General features: G+C 38.9%; 1 long non-coding RNA gene across 1 annotated transcript in view; it reads right to left on the minus strand.

Moving 5' to 3' along the window:
- Window positions 1–14,686: 14,686 nt before the first annotated feature.
- Window positions 14,687–24,444, minus strand: part of LOC112621168 — a 77,521-nt gene continuing 67,763 nt past the window's right edge. The window contains exons 4-6 of the long non-coding RNA XR_003118676.1: window positions 17,426–17,600; window positions 16,754–16,961; window positions 14,687–14,843 (exon numbers count right to left, since the gene is read on the minus strand). This is a non-coding gene — a long non-coding RNA (uncharacterized LOC112621168). The remainder of the gene's footprint in view (window positions 14,844–16,753; window positions 16,962–17,425; window positions 17,601–24,444) is intronic.

Here is a 24,444-nt window from a genome sequence, read left to right on the forward strand (position 1 = left end):
CCACCTTCCCATAACTGGCCTTCCCTACATCCTTTTCTCTTTTTCTTTAGCTGATGGTGATATTTAAGCCTGAATTCCAAGCCACCTCAGAGTTACTCTTTCCTTGAATTTTCTCTCATGTATATAGGAAGCACACATGTTAATAAACTGCTGTTTGTTTTTCTCTTGTTAATATGTCTTTTGTTATAGGGGCCACAGCATTCGAGGGTCCAAGAACTTTGAAGAGTAGAGGGAAAAATATTTTTTTCTCCCCTACAATATCCTGGATTTAATTACTGATGCTGCCACTTACTAGCTGTGAGACTTTGGGCAAATTATTTGACCTCTGCATGCCTCTGTTTCTTCATCTGGAAGGTGGGGCTACACAGAAATTCTGACACTAATTATCTGGAGTTAGGTAAAATTCCACAGATCAAGGGCTCAGACCTCCACAAGACTGGCCTCACTTCAAACACTTTTCCACAAACTCAGGGATTCCCAGGCCACCTGCACTTCTGACCAAATGGCCTCAAGTTTGGAGGCTATCACTACCTCTCCAGGTTTGATAACTTGCTGGAACAACTCCCAGAACTCAGGTATGTGCTATACTCTCACAGCTTTATTATAATAGAATCAGCAAAAAGAAAAGACACACAGAGCATGGTCTGGGAGGATCTCTGTGCAAAGCTTCCATGAATTCTCCTTGTGTGGTCACGACATGCCAGTCCCTCTCAAGCTTCAGTGTCCAGCGATTTTATTGGGGTTTCATTATATAGGCATGATTGACAGAATCATTGACCATGTGATTGAACTCAACCTTTAGCCTGCCTTCCCTCCCAAGAGGTTGGATTTATATTGTATGGGTCAGTCCTTTAATCACATGGCTGGTCTTTCCAGCATAGTCAGCCCTCATCCTGAAACTACCTAGGGACCCACCATGAGCCATCTCATTAGCATAATCTATCAGGACCCACCGTGAATAACAAAGACACTATCACTCAGGAAGTATCTAAGGATTTAGAGGCTCCTTTGTTTCTATGGACCAGGGAGAAAGTCCAGGCAAACTCATTACTATGTAGCAGGTGCTAATGACAAGATCTACCTCAAGCAGCTGTTGTGAGGATTAAGAGAGCTAATAAATGTAAACTAGTTAAAACACTGTCACTCTAGAAATGTTAGCCATTATTGGTCACTGAATATTAGCTATTCTGCATATGTTCAATAGGTGCTATTAAACCTCATAGTTATGCTACATTTTCCTCCCTAAGAGGAAATATAGGAAATATTTCCCTAAGATAATCCATGTTAACTTGTCTAAATGTAATATACTCCATAGGAAATTCATGCAAAGGCTGAACAATACCTAGTCTTCAACTATCTTTACAAGATCTGTGCCAAGTTTCTAACATTACACCATTGTGTGCCAGAGTAAAGTTCTTATATAAAACCTAAAAAATGTTGAGTGACTGGGGGAATTACTAGCAATCTATGCTTCAGCCTAAGCCATCCAGCTGCAAGGAAACATAACCAATTTATAATTTTCATGTTTTATTAATCATTTCAACCAATGTTTATTTAGTGCCAGGTGCTACTCTAGGTGTCGAGGCTACAGCAGTGAACTAAACAAAGCTATTGCCTTCATTGAGCTTGTATTCTAATGGAAAATTCAGATAACCACATTTTAAAAATACATATATTTTAATATATTTGATTATATATATGTATACATATACATATGGTGAAAAATAAAGCTGAGTTAAGGGATGGAGAGTGACTTAGGGTTCTATATTTAATAGGGTAATCAAAGAGAAGCTTTCTCTGTGGAGGTAACATTTAAGGCAAATCTGGAATGAGGTGACTCCTATGTCTCCTGGCCTGTTTTCTGCTGTGTGTGTACCAGCTGTTTGGCCATGCTGGTATATGTATATATAGTCTTCTCTCTCACCTTGTCTCTACATTAAGCCAGGTCACCCTGTTTATAGCTGCCCATTTCTTCTATATGTCAAGGTCAGTTTAAAATTCAATGATGTTCTACACCTCATCATTTTGAGTCAACAACAAATTTAATAAAAGGATAATGCTGATGTTGATTTTTTTAAAATTCTAGAGAGAGTGGTTAAAGGGATGATTTTGTAGAGAGAACACTGGCGCTAACTCGAGCAAGGCAGTTTAACAATCTATCCTTTGAGAAAGCATCAGAGTCCAGGTTTGTTTTTGTTTCATTTTTATTCTGCAACTGCAGACTTCAGTTAATATTACTTTATCAGAGACAGTTTGAATATAGTTTTTTAAATATTCCATTTGACTTAATATCATTTCTCTATGGTGAAGTCTCTTTGCTGTAGAAGTTCTTTTTATAGATAATCGGGCCTGAGAGTGAAACCTAGGCATTTGAGGGAAATGTAGCTGATTGTGTTTCCAGAGGGACAGGATATAATCCCAGACTCATTCCTGGAACCAGTGAAGCATGAAGCACAGGACAGTCCTTGATTTCGATAAAAGATCCAAGGCTATTCCCTGACAGTTGGTGGGCAGATTGCCAAGTGAAAGACTGCCTCATCTTCTCCACCATCTATTCAGGGCACATAGCCCTCAGACAATAAATGATGGGCCAGTGAAGCCATTAACAAGTAGAAAATGCATTGATAGCTTATCTTCTTTTCACAAAAATTCAGCAGAAATATTCATCAAGCCCATTGTCGAAGAAGGAGACATAGATCAAAGAAAAAAGTGGAAGGAAGGGAAGGAAGGAGGAAGGGAAAAAAGAAAGAAAGGGAGAGAAAGAAAGAGAGAGAGAAAGAAAGAAAAAAAGTCAACAGCAAAAAGGATACCCTCTTTTACTCTCAGAAAATAGCACTAGAAACAGATAAATTCCTTAGTTAAAAGTACAGAAGGGGTTATATTCAGCTTTATAACCGAATAGCAGGGTCGTACATTGCAGACCATTATGAACAGAATCATAGGAAGAAAGCAGCAGATATATACAATCAAACCGTCTATTGAGGCATGGAAGCACAGAGCTGCAGCAATCACCATAGAAAGCAGTGTAGTGACAATACAATTTGAAATCCATTTGATAGGCAAACTATATCAATTGAAATTTCTCAGGGTGAATGAGTTTAAAACTCGTTATCTGTAGAGCAGCCTATCCCTCGATACCACTTTATTTATTCAGATGGAGATTGTAGAATATGGGTAAACATTACAGCTCCAGCCTCAACATGCTTTGCAGATAAATCCAATACAGTATTTGTTCTCTATGCCTTTGCATAAGGTTCTTTTCCACTGTAGAAGGAGAGGATAGAAAGTGAGGAGAATGAAGAAAGGGGATATCTTTAAAAGACACTGTGCAAGGAACTGTGAAATAGCAAGATGTGTTTACCATGCAGGCTGTATCAATACTAGAAGGCACTCTGTCATTTAATGTTCCCACTTCAGAGTTTTAAAGAGCTGAGACGTGCTCTAACCTCTTCAAACAGCATACCAGATGGTAAGATTCATTGTGTCTAAAGGCAGGCACCAGTTAGCCAAAACACTCAGCAAGGTAACTTCACCAGGTAAAAATTCTATAATACGTATTTGTTTTTATGGTTGAATTTTCACATTTTCTTTTTTCTCCCATTGGGAACCCTAGTTCAACCTAATGAAGTGAAGTGTCTAAAATGGAACCAAGGGATAAAATGTTTCCATGAAAGGACAGTGAAAATAATTCTTCAAAGAATTATGGATAGAGAAGGTTGGAAACATTTTCTGTGGAGGGGATGAAAATTGGAATACAAAATGTAAGCATTCAATATAAAAATTTCACCACACCTCTGATGAGTGGTCTGCAGATATTTTTTTTCACTTACTGAAAGGCACAGGTGTATTCAGACTAGACAAAGCACTCTGTCTTGCTAAATGTCTTAACTCTTCTTTTTGTCTATTTCATTGTTTACTCATGGAAAGTTTGCTATTTTAGGTAGGAGGGAGAATATTGTGATCACAAGGGCCTCTTTGTTCCCCTACAAGAAGAATGTTTTGGTGAGTTCACTGATTTGCAGGTGAAATACTCGTGTATGGAATTTCTTCGAATGAACAGCATATTTGTTGAATGTGCCACATGCACTTAGTGTTATAGCATAAGAGTCAGGTGTGAGATATTGGTGTGGGATTTGGAGCATGTCACTTAGTCTCTCCATGGAGGTTTTTTCTTTTATGTATAAAATAAGAAATTTAGATTAGGTAATCTGAAACCCATTCAATGTTCTATGATTTGAATCTTTATTAAGGACCTTGGAATGGTACATAATATTTTTAGGGTAAGAGATCTCAGACAATATGAACTGGTCTTTATCAGGCACTTGCATATGACTTTTAATCCTCTAAGGATTAAAAGCAACTCTCTAAGCAACCTTACGAGGTTACTAGCACAGCAATCCTATAAGGTAGTTAGTATCACTCTAAAATTTAATTTGAGATAATAAACAAGCTTATAAAGATTAAATAAAATTCTCAAGATTTCAAAGTTATAAAATGGAAGAGGTTGATCAAATCCAGGTCTATCTGATCACAAAGATAAGTTTTTAAGCACTGGGCTGTATTACCACCCTTAGAGAATGTGGTCAATCCCGTGTCCTCATTTTTACATCTGTAACTGGCAGTCAAATGAGGTCAAGTAACTTGCTCAAGGTCACAGAGTCAAAAGTGACAGAGTCAGAATCTGAATCCAGGTTTGTTTTCCTCCAAGTCAATATATATTACCTTACACCACATGGCCTGTTTTCTGAAGCTACAAAATAGTACATAAGCCAAACAGGAGGGTAGTATTTCCTAGGAGTCTAATGATCAGATTTAATAAACAGAAGTTCATATGACTAGAGAGATCTTAACTGAAGTCCAGGGTAGGTTGATTTTCAAAACACAAAAGCAAAAACAAACAAACAAAAAGAGAAAATAAGACAGACTTAACGAGAACTGAAGATTAAATTTAAAAGGCTTAAATGCTACCTTTCCATCAACTTGCAGTCAAAATGGTATCCAAATTCCCATTATTTCCTGTCCCTAAGAATAGTCTAGATCCAAAAATGTTCTGAGTTCACTATCTTTGGAGAGCCTCTCTAGTTTACATTAACCTTACTGCCAACAGGAGTCATAGGCTAGCAATTTAAATGGACCACCTTGGTTTCCTGTAGAAGTCTCATCATTCATAGACACTTGAGCATCTTTTGGAATGGTGAACAGCTTGATGCCTAAAACTTTATCAGTTTTAAGCTGTCATAAGAAAAGCAGCAGTTCCTTTGCACAGAGAGAATATGTACATATATTTTGTCCCATCAAATATGACTTGAAAAGTCCTCCTCCAATTTGCTTTGAGAAAAAAAATAGCCTTTAAGCTGAGATTAAGAAGGGGAAAACTTCCGATAAAAGGGAATATTTTTCAAAAACTTGCAAGTGACTGCAAAGCCAGTTAACACAGAAAACCTTGTCACCTTAAGTATGCCATTTGTTATCACACATGCCGGAATACATCTATTCATCTTCTTTTAATTGCTTAGCTGCGCTAGAAATACAAAGCAGCTCACTGAAGCAGAGACTGTGAAAGAATATTTTGTCATGGAAACTTTGAAAACATTTCAAAGCAGGAGCTCTTCTCTGGTTAAATGAAACCTTCTAGCTGTTTCTTGGGCATTGTGTTTGGCTGATAAGGGTCTAGAATAGGAGGTCTTCTCTCTGTGTGCTTTTGCTTATGTCTTCTTGTGCTCACGGATGGCTGAGAAAATTCCTGCAATTTTCCAAGTAGAGTTTAGAAGAGTAGTAGGTTATTCTTTCTTCCTCTTCTTTTGCAAAATGACAAGTGAGATGATCCCTGAGTAAGTAGATAAATACTGGTTACCACTCTGTGTGTAGCTGAGATAAATCTTGGGGCATTTTTGAACCTGTCCTTCCTCTGAAGAATTTTGTTGAAAGTTGTTTTACAAAAATTAATTGGGAGGCCATTAGCCTGAGACAGACACTATCTCAGACAGAACCTTGAGTACCTACATTAGTAAAATGAAACCCAACTCAAAGTGAAGGGCCACAGCCTAGGAGAGCAAAACAAGGTTAACCAATCAGAAACTGCCAGAAACCTCTAACTAGGGACTTTCCACTTTAACTAATCAAATATTTTCTCTGTATTGCTTGCCAGAACATCTTATAAAATTTTCCCTTCACAGCACCTCTGTGGAGCCCTGAATTGCTAGTGATCTGGCACAGGTGGATTTATGAATCACTGTTTGCTCAAATAAGCTCTTTAAAAATTTAAAGTGCCTAAGTTTATCTCTTAACAAAGTAAATACCGCACACGTATTTATGCTTTTTAATATTGTTTATTGAGCACTTACTATGTGTTTTACAATCCAAGTACTTTATGTTATGTCACTGACTCTTTATAGCAACTCTATAACATATTAATAGATTGTCTCAATTTCACTGATTACAGAATTGGCAGCTTAGTAACTAATGAGTAACAACACCAGCCCCTAAAACCTGGGGTCTTTCCACTACAGCACACTGACTGACATTGCTGTTGTTCAGACACAGCACTCTGTACCTAGAAAAGGATGGAGAGCTAGAAAGTGGTTTTCTTTATCAAGTTGTTCCCATTCATCAATATCCTACCAAGATATATGGAAGAGTTATTTTCTAGGTCTTCCAGGAAGGGCTGCTGACACTTGGGAATTCAAAATAATTATTCCAGAGGGAAATGTGGGCATGGAAACTTTTTAAAAACTGAATTTTCCCGATCTAATCTCAGCTTCCTCATACAGTACATTATTTCTTAAAAATCGCCAGAAATGCACCTGCAATTATATCTACTGGGTTTTCCTTTCCCAGGCCCATTCTTGTTTAAGGAGGTTTTTTTTTTTTTTTTTTTTTTTTTTTTTCCATTTTATAAAAAAAAAGCATACCTTCCACCTATACCTTCTCTCCTTATGGTATATTATCTCAGGGGATAATTTGAAATGTTGCTTGAGACACAATTCTCATTAAGAAATAAATATTCAGGCTAGGTGCAGTGGCTCACACCTGTAATCCCAGTATTTTGGAAGGCCAAGGTGGGGGAGGATCCCTGAAGGTCAAGAGTTCAAGACCAGCCTGGGATATATACCAAGACTCCCCCTCCAACAACAACAACAAAAAAGCCAGGCATGGTAGCACACACCTATAGTCCCAGCTACTTGGGAGACTAAGATGGGAGGATCACTAGAGCCCAGAAGTGCATCATTGTACTGAAACCTGAGCAATAGAACGAGGCCCCTGTCTCAAAAAAAAAAAAAAACTTCCAATAATTTTTCAATATTTTGCAATAATGTAATATGTTTACTTTGGTTCTATAAATTCTTAATTAACAAAAGTGTCATTGCTACTTAGAGCCTTATCAAATTTTTTAAAAATTTTAATTTATGAACATATTGTGATAGGAGAGAAGTATGATAGGATGATCAATAAGACACTGTCAGACAAAAAAAAATGTACTTCATTAGGATAAAATGAAGTGAGAGAAGTGAGAAAAAAGAACATAAGAACAATGTTAAATGACTGACTCTTAAAAAAGAGTTTGTTCTTGTAATTTTATGGATAGTGGTGGATATCAAATCACTGTCATATTAGATTCCCACTGCATACATTTAAATATGACTAACATAATAGTTTTATTTTAAAAGAAATATGGCTTTCAGGCAAGTTTAGGGCCTCAAAAAATGCCATATTGATTTGCTATTCTTAACAGAGATGAGCGCAGGAAATAGGATGAGTACTAAAGGCCAATATTCAGAACTAATGAATGCACGTAGGTTAGTATAATTTCCTCTCCTCTAATCCCATTATATTCTTTTCATGAAAAATGCTTTCATATTATACCATTTCCTCTTCTGGTTAATATCTTTGTCATGTGGGAAGATATCAGCCTTTCAATGATTTAGTTATTTAAACTTTTTTGATAATCTCTGTCCTTTGATCGACCCTTCCACTTCACCTCTTCTCCAGTCACAAGAACTGAGTACAAGAATTGTCAGCAAATCAAGTTACAGAGTGTTGGAAAGGTTATTGTGCCAGGAACTGCTATTATCTTTCTGACAAAAATTATAACAAGCACAGGAAAAGGTGCAACTAGAATTCATTAATAACCTACCACTCAGAAATAGAGGATACCATGGTGCAGATTTTTGAAAAAATATAAATGGTTGATACTCAAAGAAATGCTATAATTCATGTTCAGAATTGATTTTCCTTACCTTTTTGCTGAGACTGTCGATAAATGAAATGGCTATTAAATTTGGCAACAGTGGAGTAATATGATGCATGTCAACTAAGAAATTGGAAGATGTTTCATCATTCACCACCATTACAAATACTTGCCTGAATGATCAACATAATGCAGCACATAAGACCTTGGGGTTCAGTTCAACAAAGGCACCTGTCAGTCCTGGAAGATTTTTGTGATAGCATGTTCTCACCAGCATACTTCACCTAAAGCATGAGCGGAAGTACACACACGCTACAATGAGAGAAGATAACACAGTTCACTTTTGGCAGGTCTATAAATTTAGACTTTATGAAAAAATATTATTAAGTTGGAAATGATTTCAAATTCAAATCAGCATTTCTTGTAAAATAAAGATTCATATTTTATGACAACAAAAATAATTTTAGCCAACATTTATTGAGTGCTATCCACCATGAAGTGTACATTCTTTACATATTGGATTATTCAGGCATCATGACAACACTTTGAAGTAGATGCTTCTATTATCTTCATTTCAAACACAAGAAACCCAGGATTTAAAAAGTTAAATAGGCCGGGCACAGTGGCTCATGCCTGTAATCCCAGCACTTTGGGAGGCCAACGCGGGCAGATCATGAGATCAGGAGTTCGAGACCAGCCTGACCAACATGGTGAAACAGTGTCTCTGCTAAAAATACAAAAATTAGCTGGGTGTAGTGCTGGGCACCTGTAATCCCAGCTACTCAGAAGGCTGGGGCAGGAGTATCACTTGAACCCAATATGCAGAGGTTGCAGTGAGTTGAGATTACACCATTGCACTCCAGCCTGGGTAACCAAGCGAGACTCCATCTCAAAAAAAAGAAAAAAAAAATTAAATAAATTGTCTAATGTCATTTGTCAAATAAGGTAGAGAGGTCCAACTCCAACCCAGGACTGAAAGCCCTCAATCTAAAACTGCTCTTTCCAATAGGGTGGCAATAGCACTTGAAATGTGGTCAGTCAAAATGGAAATGTACTGTATGTGTAAAATGTACACGATATTTCAAAGACTTAGAATGTAAAAAAAAGTTACCCATCTCAAGAATAATTTTTTGTTTCAGAGATGGAATCTTGCTCTGTTGCTCAGCCTGGAGTACAGTGGCACAATCAGGATTGCAACCTCAAATTCCTGGGCTCAAGTTATCCTCCCACTTCAGCCTCCTGAGTAGCTGAGACTACAGGCATGCACCATCATGCCCAGCTAATTTGTTTTTATTTTTAATAGACACAATGTCTTGCTATGTTGCCCAGGCTGGTCTTGAACTCCTGGCCTCAAGCAGTTCTCCCACCTTGGCCTCCCAAAGTGTGATTACAGAAGTGAGCCACCATGCCTGGCCTGAAGAATAATTTTTAAATGATTACATGTTGAAATGACAATATTCTGGCTATGTTGGGTTAAATTTAAAATGTTATTACAATTAATTTCATGTTTTCATTTTTTCTCTTTTCAATGTGGCCACTAAAAAAATTGTAAATGTATGTGATTAATGTATGTAATTCACAATATATTTCTATCATACAGTGCTGATGTAAACCATTGGGTATAATGCCATCTTTATATGTACATAAGGATGGATGTGTTGATGGATGGATGTATATTTTAGTATAGAATAATATTAAAATATAAAAGGATATAAAAATATTAACAGTGGTGTGTTAGTCTGCTTGGACTACCGTAACAAAATATCATAGACTGGGTGGCTTAAAAAACAGAAATTTATTTTCACAGTTCCAAAGGCTAGAAGTTCAAGGTCAAGGTGCCAGCATGATCACCTTTCTGTCTTGTAGATGGCCACCTTCTTTGTGTGTCCCCACATGGAAGAGATAGCCAATGAGCTCTGGTTTGTCTCTCCCTGTTTTCATAAGGGCACAAATCCTATTGGATTAGGGTCCTTATGACCTTGTTTAACCTTGTTTACCTCCCAAAGGCCCCTTTTCAAATACTATCACTGTATTAGTCCATTTTCATGCTGCTGATAAAGACATACCCATTTAGGCAATTTACAAAAGAAAGAGGTTTAATTGGACTTTCAGTTCCACATGGCTAGGGAGCCTCACAATCATGTTGGAAGACAAAGAGGAGCAAATCATGTCTTACGTGGATGGCAGCAAGCAAAGAGAGAGAAAGCTTGTGCAGGGAAACTCTCATTTTTAGAGCCTTCAGAGCTCATGAGACTTATTCACTATCACAAGAACAATATGGGAAAGACCCACGCCTATGATTCAATTACCTCCCACTGTTTCCTCCCATGATACATGGGAGTTGTGGAAGTTACAATTAGAGATAAGATTTGGGTGGGGACACAGCCAAACCATATCATTCCACCCCTGGCCCCTTCCAAATCTCATGTCCTCACATTTCAAATCCAATCATGCCTTTCCAACATTCCCCCAAAGTCATAACTCATTTCAGCATTAACTCAAAAGTCCACCATCTCAGACAAAGCAAGTCCCTTCAGTCTATGAGTCTGTAAAATCAAAAGCAAATTAGTTACTTCCTAGATACAATGGGGGTTCAGGCATTGGGTAAATACAGCCATTCCAAATGGGAGAAATTGGCTAAAACAAAGGGGCTACAAGCCCCATGCAAGTCTGAAATCCTGTGGGGCAGTCAAATCTTAAAGCTCCAAAATGATCTCCTTTAACTCTATGTCTCGCATCCAGGCTTTGAAGGGTACAGACTCCCTCCCAGCTGCTTTTACAGGCTAGCATAGAGTGTCTGTGGCTTTTCTGGGCAAACGGTGTAAGCTGTTGGTGGATCTAAAATTCTGGGTTCTGGAGGACAGTGATGGCCCTCTTCTCACAGCTCCACTAGGTGGTGTCTCAGTAGAGACTCTGTGTGGGGACTCCAACTCCACATTTCCCTTTTGCATTGCCTTCATAGGGGTTCTCCACGAGGGCCCTGCCCCTGCAGCAAACTTCTGCCTGGGCATCCAGGCATTTCTATACATCCTCTGAAATCTAAGTGGAGGTTCCCAAACTTCAATTCTTGACTTCTATGCACCAGCAAGCTCAACACCACATGGAAGCTGCCAAGGCTGGGGGCTTGTACCCTCTGAAGCAACAGTCTGTGCCGTACCTTGGCCCCATTTAGTCCTGGCTGGAGCAACTGGGATGCAGGACACCAAGTCCCTAGACTGCATACAGCGAGGCACCCTGGGCCTGGCCCACAAAACCACTTTTTCCTCCTCAGCCTCTGGGTCTGTTATGAGAGGGACTGCTGTGAAGACTTCTGACATACCCTGAAGACATTTTCCCCTTTGTCTTGGGGATTAACATTCGGCTCCTCATTACTTATGCAAATTTCTGCAGCCAGCTTGAATTTCTCCTCAGAAAATGGGATTTTCTTTTCTATCACATTGTCAGGCTGCAAGTTTTCTGAACTTTTATTCTCCCCTTCCCTTTTAAAACTGAATGCCTTTAACAGCACCCAAGTGGTGACCCAAGTCACCTCTAGAATGCCTTGCTACTTAGAAATTTCTTCTTCCAGATACCCTAAATTATCTCTCTCAAGTTCAAAGTTCCACAAATCTCGAGGATGGGGGCAAAATGTTGCTAAAACATAACAAGAGTCACCTTTGCTCCAGTTCCCAATAAGTTCCTCATCTCCATCTGAAGCCATCTCAAGCTGGACTTCATGGTCCATATCGCTATCAGTATTTTGGGCAAAGTCATTCAACAAGTCTCTAGGAAGTTCCAAACTTTCCCACATTTTCCTGTCTTCTTCTGAGCCCTCCAAACTGTTCCACCCCTGTCTGTTGCCCAGTTCCAAAGTAGTTTTCACATTTTTGGGTATCTACAGCAGCACCCCACTCTACTGGTACCAATTTACTGTGTTAATTCATTTTCACGCTGCTGATACAGACATACCTGAGACTGGGCAATTTACAAAAGAAAGACATTTAATGGACTTACAGTTCCACATGGCTGGGGAGGCCTCACAATCATCGTGGAAGGCAAGGAGGAAAAAGTCATGTCTTACATGGATGGTAGCAGGCAAAGAGAGAGAGAGCTTATACAGGAAAACTCCCATTTTTAAAGCCATCAGATCTTGTGAGACTTATTCACTATCACAAGAACAGCATGGGAAAGACCTGTCCCCATGATTCAAGTACCTCCCATTAGTTTCCTCCCATGACACATGGGAATTGTGGGAGTTACAATTCAATATGAGATTTGGGTGGGGACCCAGCCAAACCATATTAATAATATTAGGGGCTAGGGCTTCAACATATGAATTTTGGAGAACACTATTCAGTCCATAAAAAATAATTATCTGTGGATAGTTGAATTACAGGTAATTTGTATTTTTCTCTTTATTTTGTTCTGTCCTGATAATTGTATGTATTTCTTGTTTAATCATAAAACACACACGTAGGCCAGGCGTGGTGGCTCATGCTTATAATCCCAGCACTTTGGGAGGCTAAGGTGGGAGAATCACTTGAGCCAAGGAGTTCGAGACCAGCCTGGGCAATACATGGAGAAACCCCATTTCTACAAAAAATTAGCTGGATGTGGTTATGCGTGCCACCCAGCCACCCAATAGGCTGAGGTGGGAGGATTGCTTGAGCCCAGGAGGTTGAGGCTTCAGTGAGCCATGATAGCTCCATTGCACGCCAACCTGGGTGACAAAGCAAGACCCCGTCTCAAAAAAAGGAAAAAAGAAAGAAAAGAAAACACACCTATATTTCCATTACAGTGCTATTGTGACAAAAGCCTTATGGTCATTCTTCAGGATTCTTCTTTATGTTATAATTTTATAATAAAGATTAAAATGTTCATCAACATTAGGCATTTACTTCTTATGTGGTATCATTTGCTTCAGTGAGCACTTTCACGATTTGTAACTTCCAAATGATGAGTTGTCTCTAATGTTTAAGAGACTCTGGCAGGACCAGACCACCCAGGGTAATGTAGCTAGGTGCTCAGAGGTTCTCCCTTTGCCCCAGGGAGAAGCTCCTGCTCTTTTGCCTGTGATTCTAGTGGCTCTGGAAGCATGAAGAAACAAGAAGAATGGCTCAAGTGCAGAATATGCTAAGGACTCCAAGCAGAAAGTTCAATGCCAATGCATGAGCAGACACAAGAATTGACCTTGCTTATCCGTCACATATTTCAAACATTCATCTCTTTGTAGATAAATAAGGGATATTAAAAATACACAAAGATATACATTTATATGTATATAACTATAATATATTATTCTTTATATGAAACCTGATGAAATTTTCAGGCTCATTTAACCAGTTGTCAAATGACCAGGAAACCAGCCGGGAGATACAGACCAAGATATTTTTGGATAATAGGATGCTAAATGGGAAAGACAGATTAGTTACAAGCATTTGATTCTCAACAGATTTCATGTCTCCCTTTCTACCCCCATTCCAATAACCATATCTGCTAGCTATGAATAATGGGGTTTAAATTCTCTTGGACTATTATGATAGCTGCAGTAGCAATCTTTTAACATAGTGCTTGCTCATTCAACTCCTATTATAATTTTCAGTGAAGTAAAATATCACAAAGTCATTCAAATTCATAGACACAAGATATATCTATAGTGACAAAGTAAAGTATAGGATAAAATTCATTATCCTGATAAATTGATGAACATGGACAGTCGCTCTGAATAATTTGAGCCAAAGGAAGTTTTTCCTCTCAATGGTTGGATATTTTTGGCCTGATTTATCCACATAATTGCCTCAGCTCTTCATTTCATTTTGCCCATGTCAACACAACAAAGTCTCTGTACTTGATTTTGAAAGCTTCAGTATTTCATGTCACGTTAGCAAGTGAGACACACATAGCAAATTCTGGATGGGGTTCTTGTGACAAATGACTTCTATGGTTTGCACGTGTCTCCTCAATGACAGCTGCTGGGAAGAAACATCACCTCCCAGCTGCACAACTTGATCCTTCTCTCCCTTGTGAATTAGGAGGAATTGAATGTTTGGCTGTAAAGTGGCACTTCACACTCCTCTCATTGAATATCACAATTGTGCCCGCACGAAAGGAAACAAAAAACCTCATCATTGGCAACTGATGGGAGAAAAAATAGTCCTCTCATTACAGAGATAATAAGCAGGATGTTCCCCTGCAGCCTTTCTTCTTAATTCTCCTTATTGTATTTTATTAAATGATGCAGTTTGAAATTAAGGTTCTGGCAACCTTTGTGCACACTCTGCATAAACAAGCAAAACAGAAACACAGTTAAAAGAGCAAGTATGAGCCCCTCCCAAAAGCCATCTGCTTTCTTCTTGTTATGAAACTTCAATTCATCAGCAAAACTCTAAAGAAAATATTTATAGCAGAAATGTAAGCTGCATTCTGAAGCTGCTTGGAGGCAGGGTCAGTGGAACATTAGAAAACTCAGGCTGTGTCACTTAGTAACCAATCTAGAACTGGTCATTTAACCCGCCTCATTCACTCCTTCAACCTTTTGTGCACTTGTCTACTCATCTGACAGAATTTATTCAAGACCCTCAATGTGCCAGGACCTGTGGTAGGTGTTTTCACATCATTAAATGAAGATAATGGTTATACCAGCCATGTGTACCTCTCCAGGTTACTGAAAGCATTGCTGTAAAATATAAAACAAAAACATCTGTGTTTATTTTCCACCAATAAGCCACTAGAAGAAAGTACACATTCATTTAGTTACATATGCAAAAAGTATAAACATGATTATAACTTAAGGGGAAATTTTATTTTATATATGTACTGTCACAGATTTTTTTGCTAATTTTCACCTTGGTTCATCTGATAAAATATATTCCTATTTCTATTCTTACTCATTGTTCTTCTCTGTGGAGGGGAACCAGTGAACCATGCACTACAGATTTTTTTAAAGCCATTAGGCAGTCACGCTATGTAAACATACAAATAAATATACCATACCTAAGCAATAATACCAACATATACTCCAAGTTTGCTAAGCAAAATGTCATCTTGAACTTCCTTTCCATTTGCCCCACAATTTGTACTTCTCCAGTACTCACAACCACAGACCAAAGTGAAATCAAACAGGAACCGGGAGATTTCGTGTGAACAAAAAAGATAATTTCATTGTTTAGCAAGTGAATTGAAATGGGAAATTTGTTTTCACAGCATATTCTAGCCTATCCTAACAAATTCAGAATTTTTATCAGTGATAAGAGGCCATCACAAAGAAACCTAAAATGTGTAGCAATGACTTAGCAATTAGGCAGAGGGCAGTGAAAAATCCAATGTTGGAGGCTGGAAAAAAATGGCAATTCGTTTTAAGCAGTAGGAAATCATTTGGCAAAAATTAAAATCCTGTGGTAATTTGGGAGGCAGACCGTGCGGCTTCTGAGCCCAATGACTTAGGGAAACAATATTGAAAGTGAACATTGGCTGTATTTGGCAGAGGACTGCAATAATGACATAAGCTCAGGAAAACCCTGGCTGACTTGCAAACAGAAATGAAAGGGATAAAAATCGTTCAGAAATTTTGAAGTTTGCAAGTTGGAAAAGTGACTACTTCTAGACTTTAAACAGTAAGACTTGGCATCTCAAAAGACTGCCACAAAATCACAGTGAAATGTCCCCATGGGATGAAATGACTTAGGACGAGGATCAGATTAAGTGTATAAACAGATTAAGTGTGTGAACGTTCTACCTATTAGTCAGACATCTTCAACACAGCCCCCATATAGAAGAGAGAGAAATGCACAGAAGCGAGAAAGCAACGAAACAAAGCAGATTTTAGAATTATGCCTAGAAAAGAACTTTAGGTGTGGTTACTACCACATGAAAGTTATTTAAAGCAAATAGATCAGAAGCCTACTGTGTGTTTGAGGGAATTGCATTGTTAAATAAATCATGAGCCTGGACTAAAAAAAGCCACTGACATTTTGAGACTTATAACCCTTAAGCTGCCAATGTTCCGTGGGAAAGAAGTTTACTGAGAAAACTGTGCAGCCCCCAAGGAGGACATATTCCCCCTCACCCACTTCAGAGGTGGTGGAAGAGAGTAACGGAAAAGAAAGAATATCTTGGAGGGCACAGCTTTCAGCCATAGAGGACAACGGATAAAAGAATGCCTCTCGAGACCAGAACCAAGGTCTAACTAAGGAACACTTACTACCATCCCCTGCATAAGGGAACTTTCACCATGTCTGACCAGTGAGATGTTATCATTGTTGTGTGTCTCTAATCATCCCCTTTCAAATAGGAATGTATACCATGGTTACTCTGTTCCTTTCCACCACTCTATATGCGGTGGTATAGACAGTAGAGGACAACAATATATTCTTTCTTTCAGTTCATAGGTCACCTGATCAAGAAGAGCCTCATGCAGACATGACTGAGAGGCCCATGAATCCCATTAAGCTTGATGTAGTGACTAGATTGGACATCAGGATGTCTCCCCTGAGGCTGGATTAAGATGTCTTATGTGGGTGAAGAAAAAAGTAATTGAAAATTTGCTGATTAGAAGGGCAGATGCTGGCAGAGATTGTAAGTGCCTACCAAATAGTCACGTTTTTCTAATTTTCCAAGCCCCCATGCACCTATCTGAGTGGGATCATGCGACCAGATGAGGCCAGCAGAAAGTAAGTGCAAAGGATATGTAAATTCCACCTCAATCTTGCCCTGCTCTTTGTCTTCCTCTGCTCTACTCACCTTGGAGACTATGTGATCCAGATGGCATAGCTACAAAATAGAGCTTCATCAGATTCTGCATGAGAGAGAAATACTTATTATTTATACAAAGTCATTAGGATCTGAGGGTTTATTTATTATCCCAGCATAGCTGAAGTTAGATTAATATTTATATTGTGCAATAAAAGCCCCATCCTCATTCTCCCTACAAAAGTTTTATCAGGGTCTATGCTGATCACTAAATTTTGTGGTGTGAATAAATGGAGAAGGATATGTTTGAAAAGATCCCATAAATGTCTAGGTTGAAGTGAGCTGAAGCTGAAAATGTTAAGGTATTATGTGCAAACACAGACATTTTGCAATGAAGAGCAGCTGATATGTAGGTTATATTTAACTACCTATCTCTGGGCTCTTAGAGCCCCTCCCTCTGGATATAGGAAGAAGATTTCAAAACAATTGCAATGGGACATCATAGCTTCACCGTCAGCCAGAGTTCGAACACATCCAGGTATGTGTTACATAATGATATGGCAAACTTACAGCAGTGCATTTATTGGGAGTATAAGAGCCTCCTGAGAAAGAGCCCATCCTCAGGAAGGAAAGAGTTGAGCATAACAAAAGTTGACCCAACAACAAAGCCTTTATTATTGAATGAGAGAAGTAGTTCTGGGCATAATGTGGCATCTTCGTTCATTTCTTTCCCTGGCCCAGGGTCCTGGAGAAACAAAGAACCATAAGTAAAACCTAAAATGTATTTAATGTAAACTTCCTTAAGACATTAGGCATATTGACATAGCTTTAGTAACCGTGTAACAGAGAATAGCAAAAAATGAGGAGCAAGGCATTTCTGCAATTTCACTACCCTCTTTTCAAGAAAAGCCTTGGCGTCTTGAAGCACTTGTTGTTGATTCCCTAGTGCAAAGCAGAAAAAGGTAGAAGCAACAGCTGCTACCAATAGGGTATCAACATGCCCAATTGAATCAACAGCACCCAGCAGAAGTGGCAGTAGGACCCTGTGGGTGCTATTTGGCAAGTAAGACTTTTCATGAATACTTAGGAAATATTTCCTAAGGACCCTGAAAAATAGTCACAGTCAGGGAGAGAGAGAGAGAATTTTACTGGGTACTGAATTATTAGGTGAACAAGTGGACCTTACATATCAGTTAACTTTTATCATATGAAAACCCCTGAAACTTATGAGTTTATTACAAGGAACATTTCTTATTTCTCATAAGTCTGGGTAGATTGGGCAGCTCTGGTAATCTAGGCTGGGCTTGGATTATCTCATCTGCGCTCACTCATGTGTCTGTGATCAGCTAACAGACCAGCTTGAGGTTTGCTGAATGAGGTAGCCTTGACTGAAATGACACAGTTTTCTTCTACATGTCTCATTACTCCAGCAAATTAATTCAGGCTTGTCCTGTCAGTGGAGACAGGGGTCAGAGAAACAGCAAAAGAGCAAGACTTCTGGAGGCCTAAACTTGGACCTGGACCACCATTACTTGCATCCCATTCCATAGGCCAAAGCAAGTAACAAGGCCACCCAGATTCAAATGTAGACTCCACCTCCGTGGGAAAAGCTGAATAGTCAATTGCATGGGAGGCAGATTCTAAGAGGGCAATGCCTGGGGCCTTGTTACGTTCAATCTACCATACCTGGTATTTTTACTTTTATTGCAATACTGTTCGTGTGGGATAAACTTGGTTACCTTCTCCATAAGTTTCCTAGAACTCTAGAGCTGGAAGGATCTTAGTGATCATGTTCTACTTCAACCTTCTAATTTCAGAGATAGAGAATTTGAGGCCCAAAGTGGTTAAGCAATCTGATTAATGGCTTATCAGGAGGAGGACTACAAATTTCTTTGATTCAGCTTAGAGTTCTTTCCACCACACTTTACCTCTCTTCCAAGGATACTTTTAGGACAGAACAAAATTTGATTTTGTACTCCATATTTTGTCCACATTTGCTACAAAATGATTATCTAGAAACTCATCAACTATAGCCAACCAAGCCCGTTGGTCTTTCAGCTATGGTTTCCTCATTAGGCCCTGCCCTGCTCTACTTTGAACTCTCTTCGACCATGAGCAAGCTGCCCATGAGCATGTTTCCTGGCAGTGAACTTCCATAATCCTAATTATCTGCCCTGCCATGGGACTGTTTCTCTCTCTAAACCAACTTGCCCCAGAAGGTGTCAGCATTTGCCCAGTGATGTCTCATCTAGAGATAACTGCCCCACACATAGTTGCTAATAATTTTAATCTTGCAATTTTCCCTTCCTATTTTGTATCAATAGCCAAATTCTGCCTTCTTCAATTGTATTTTTTCTCCTATATTACAAGCTGTATTACAAACCAGAAAGCTGAAAGTGTGGTATCTATTTCCTACCTCAAAAGATATAAACCCATGTTAACTGACAAGGTATTAAAACAGCTATTCCTCATGTTTTTAACCCGAGTGAGAGTGTTAGAGGAAGAGAGAAGGTACAACTTCCTGACAACACAATCTTGATCCTAAGAAGCTGCAACTTGAACATCAGGTACCATCAGTCTCTTGGGGGCAAGCATATGTTCAAGTGACTTGTGAGCAGTGAGCCCTGCTTTCCATACAAACGGCATGACAATAGGACGAAAAGCTTCAGACTTTTAGCCATTTTTATGATTCATCTCTGTTTTTATGGGCATCCCAGCATAGTCCACCTCATTAGCCATTATAGAGATTTTAATTCTTGAGTTAATCCTGTGTTCATTCAGTAGAATGAATATTAATATCTTTCTAATGTAATTTTTAATTAAATATAGCATCACCATTATTATACCCAAAAGATCTAAATAGAGTTTGAAAGAGAAGACAGACACTATCACAATAAAAATCAGCAAATTCTGCTCACATCCTTTTCAAAAGGCTGATCACCTATGAAGTAATGAGAATAAATTGTGAGATAATGTAGGACAGATCTAATTAAGATAATGAGCTACGATTATGGACATGATTTTCCAGGGTTAAAGATTTTAACAAAAGGCAATCTATGGATATATTTTAAATATCCTCCTTGGTCTACTTACTTATATTAGCTATGCCTCTTAAAAAAAGGAAAATATTCATCAAAAGTAATGACCCTGAGTCTGCTGCAACTGCAGGGTTTTAACTATTTTGCTATCACTGATGCATTTAATACTTTGACATGCTCTTTTTGGGGGGATATTTGCCTGGAACAGATTTTTTTTTCCATCGTGGCATTCAAGGGGAAACAGATATTAGGATCAATGCTCTCCCTGTACCTTGAAAGCTATATTATAAAGATATTTTGATTTGACTAGTACAGATTTGGATGGATATTTCTGGAAGAAACTAATTAGACTGGCTTCAATAGCAGTGGCAGGCAAGACAACCAGGGGAAAGGAGCAATTAAGTTTTGTAGGTATGCCTGGGTGCCATCTCTGCTCCCTGTCCAAAGAGACAACTCAAGGGAGAGAAAAAGCCCAGAAATAAGAATGCTTAATCCTTGGTCAACATTATTAATAAGCAGAAATAAATATTTCCTGAGAATTGGTGAACTGCTGCAGGAGAGACTGGAAGGATCTCCTGGCCATATTACTTGATAGAGATTCAACATCGCTCTTTGAAAAGTAAGGCACATTGACCGACACCCACTAAAGCCAATTAGTAAAAGGATCTGCCATCCAAGGGGCAACAGTTCTCCCCATGTCCTGTGCCCTATCTGCAGTGACCCTCAAGAGGAATATTTAAATCTCATTAGCAATACTTGTGCCACAGTGGATCCCAGGCTCAGAGTCAGCCCCACTGGTATGCTGTTCACAGTTGCTATTATGTGCATCAAGTAGCATCTTACCGTGGGTCTGTTTCAGACCATGGGGCATGCTCAGCTCATTACCAGCATGGAAATTGTAGCTCTGATGCTGTGCATGACTGCAGCGGCAGTAGACTTCTGGGGTCCATTAACTCCCCATCTCCAGGACCCTTTAGTGACAGACTGTGTGGCTACCTCAAGTGGCTCTTCACTGAAATCTTGAGAGTCTAAAAATCTTTGAAAACAGTGGGCAAAACAAAAGGATGAAAAACAAAATGATGTATTTGAAAGCAAAGAAGTTGTTGATTCCTTGTTCCCTGGATTTTTATTAGCTTTTGCTTTGCAATCCTTTTCTCTATTATATATCCTCTCCCTCCCATCCCCTCATCTCTCTCTCAATCTCTCCACACCCTGCCTGTGTGATATCTCAGAAAGCATATTGCCAATAAGTCAGAAGACTTCTATTTCTAGTACTGGCACCAACTCTTACTAGATGTGTAGGTCTGAGCAAGTCACTTAACCTCTCTGATCCTCCATTTCCTTAACTCTGAAATCTGTCATCTTGTAGGATTGATGTGAGATCATGAAATTTAAGGACATTGAAAATGATAAGCCTTCACTCTCTATATTCTCTATAACATAGCACTGTCAACAACATGTTCCCACTGCCAATATGTTCCATGGTAGATAAATTTGAGAAGCAAAGCCACTAGATGGAATGCTAATAACCAGTGACTGATATCTCGAAGAAGTAAAATTATTATTTTCAGATTTGCCTTATCTCAAATGCAATCCTTAGGATGCTGGTGAGAGATCTGAGGATCTAGGAAGAGGCTTGAACACAGGAACTGCAATGAGAAGTAATGGCGACATCTTTTCCAAGGACCTATATCTATCAAACACATTTTAATAATGTTACTCATTCTTCTTACTTTAACACTTTCACATATCCTATTAATTTTCTTACTCTGTCCTCTCAGGATCCAATATGATACAGAACAAAGAGTATTGTGGACTTTGTAGGCAGAAAGATCTGGCTATGCCACTTAGCAAGTTATTCAACTGTCCAAGCTTCAGATTTTTCATCTGTAAAATGGACTCACAGATATGGTCATATCTACTTTAAATTAAAAGTACTTAGTACACGAGTGTTATGCTCCAGCTGTGGGGGATTATTAGCAATGCAGTAAACAGGACTCTCTAGGGACAAAACTCCAAAGTGCTATAATTGGGACCCTCTCACCTCCCTGTCCAGACTTATTCCTCCTGACAGTTGGCATTCCCTTATTCTAACCCCCTAATTTGGGTGGTGTCATGCACCCCTGGCTGTCTAGTTGCCACTATCCAGGAATTGCAGCTTCTCCCATATCCCAAAACTAGTTCCTCCCACTTCCTCCAAATTTAAGATGAACTCAGCTATTTATTACTCTATTTAACATAAGGTTGAGAGTGACTGGCACTCCACTAACTCCCACAAGCTATTTTTCTTTTAAATTACACATCCATTGCAGTGCTGGGGTAGAGGGGTGACACTAGCCACACAGTAGAAGAGAGGAAAGCTGCCCATTCTCCTGGGCTTTGTATACAGGAGATAACCATTTTCCAGAGAGGTACTTGCCAATCAATCTGGATGAATATCCCTCTGCCTATAAGGTCAATGCCAAGTTGAGCCTCCCTCTATCCATATTCTACACTATCATCTGTCGACCAAGCTATCATCCAGGACCACAAATGTAGCATGCCCAAAACTCAAATGATTATCTTCCCAAACCTGTATTCCCTATCCTAGTGATAAACTGCTGGTGACTCAAGCCTGAAATTTGGTAGTTATCTTGACACCTTTCTCTACCACACCTCTGTCCTAGTTCAAATCCTGGTTTCCGGCAATGACTTCCCAATTAGTCATTGTTCCCCTAGTTTTTCTTCAATCAGCTCTCAATGAGGCAGAGAGAATGGTCTTTCCAAAGAGCAAATTGAATAATTTTACGCTTCTGTTTAGAGCCCTTATATTTGTCCCTCTGGCCTATAGGACAACATCTAAATTCTGAGCCTGTGACCCTCAGCCTTTTGAGTCCTGTGCATTTTCTCCAGTCCCCTCACCGGTTTTCCCAGCATCGCACCTGTACTCTGATCTGTTAAACATCTCCAGGTCTTGGCGTATGCTTGCTACTCAGAAGGTCTTTTCTCCCCTCTCTGCTTAGAGAACTCCTGCTCAGCCTTAGGGATTCAGCTCAAGAGATACCTCTCTCTGGGCTCTACCTGTGCCTTCCCCACCACTCACCTCCACCCTATTCCTTCCCCATCCCGTATACCCCTATTTTGTACAAATCTGTTTTATCATGGCCAACATAGTGTGGTTACAATTATTTGCTAACATATTTGTCTTCTCAACTCATTATGGAAAATTTAAAGACAAGAACTCTGCCTTGACCATCTCTGTGTCCCCAGTGACTGTCATATCATCATTGACCATAGTTGTCCCTCCAAGCCTCTTGCTCCCTCTTCTAGTCATATATATTAGGACATCCTTCAGGCAACTTTGTGGGGACTTAGTGGCAATGGAAGAAAGCCTGCTTGGGTATTCAACTTTTACTTTGCCCAACACTAGTTGGAGAAATAAAAAGAAACAGTTGGAAGACAGTGGGAAGTAATGGAAATACTAGTTAGTTGTCTGAGTGTGTGAGGTAGTGGTTTATAATCCTAGAAAGCATTGGTACTTATATGGGTCTCGGGGTTGTTGATTCCCTATTTTCTTTACAGGGCCACCCTTAGTGCCTAAGTGTCCAAGCCTTGTCTTTCTCTCCTTCCAAATGGAGTATATTTAATCATGTGTTACAAGAAGCATTCTGTCTGTATACATTACAGGAGCTATAAATTTTGAAAATCTGGTTTCAGTTAAAATGAATTTATCCCAGTGTATTGCCTCAAGATATCTCAATATCACATGACAGTAATACCTGTCATATTTTGGCGTTACATACAATGTTATTCCAAAGAAACTATAATTTGGCATTTTAACCATGATTTTGTGCATTATTCACATTTCTCTGATGTTTGAATCTCAGGGTTCTATATCAGTGCTTTGTTCTTGATTTAATTGCTATCCAAGGCACTTTAATGTAAGAATCATGTCTCTCTTTGTGCGATTGACATCCGTTGTCTTCCCTGTTGAAAACCTTTATTTGGTACTATTCTACAAAGGGTAATAGCAAACAAAAGGTACATTGAGGATTTATTCAATTTATATTGAAATATCAAACTGATAGCATAAAATGTGGTTGTAAAATATTTATTTTTCAAACCCACACAATTTGTAAACTCTCTCAAACCAACTAGAAATATAAATTCATCCTGTTTCTCTTACTTCCGTTATTTATGTGTGTTTGCCACCACATAAAACAGAGGTGGTTTTCTTGGCCATAGAGTACAATATATAAGATCAATTTAATTCAAGGTTTTGCCCATTTAATTAAATAATAATTTCTGTTGGGGGTATGGGAAGGAGATACTTTCACAAATACATGCATGAGCGATTTGTTTGTCTGAGGCTTTTGTGGATGTTGCTGCTGTTGTTACTTATTCCATCTCATATCTCATAGCTGAATTTTATTCAAAATGCTCTCATAGCCTGAAAGGATCTTTCTGCATTCTGGATATACTATTCTATACTATATTGATAACTATTTATTAAAGGTTTATTTACAACATTTAGATGCAAAGGATAGGTTCTAGTCCTAGTAGGATGAGTCC

Source organism: Theropithecus gelada, chromosome 3, assembly GCF_003255815.1.
Source record: "Theropithecus gelada isolate Dixy chromosome 3, Tgel_1.0, whole genome shotgun sequence".
In the NCBI taxonomy this organism is placed as follows: domain Eukaryota; kingdom Metazoa; phylum Chordata; class Mammalia; order Primates; family Cercopithecidae; genus Theropithecus; species Theropithecus gelada.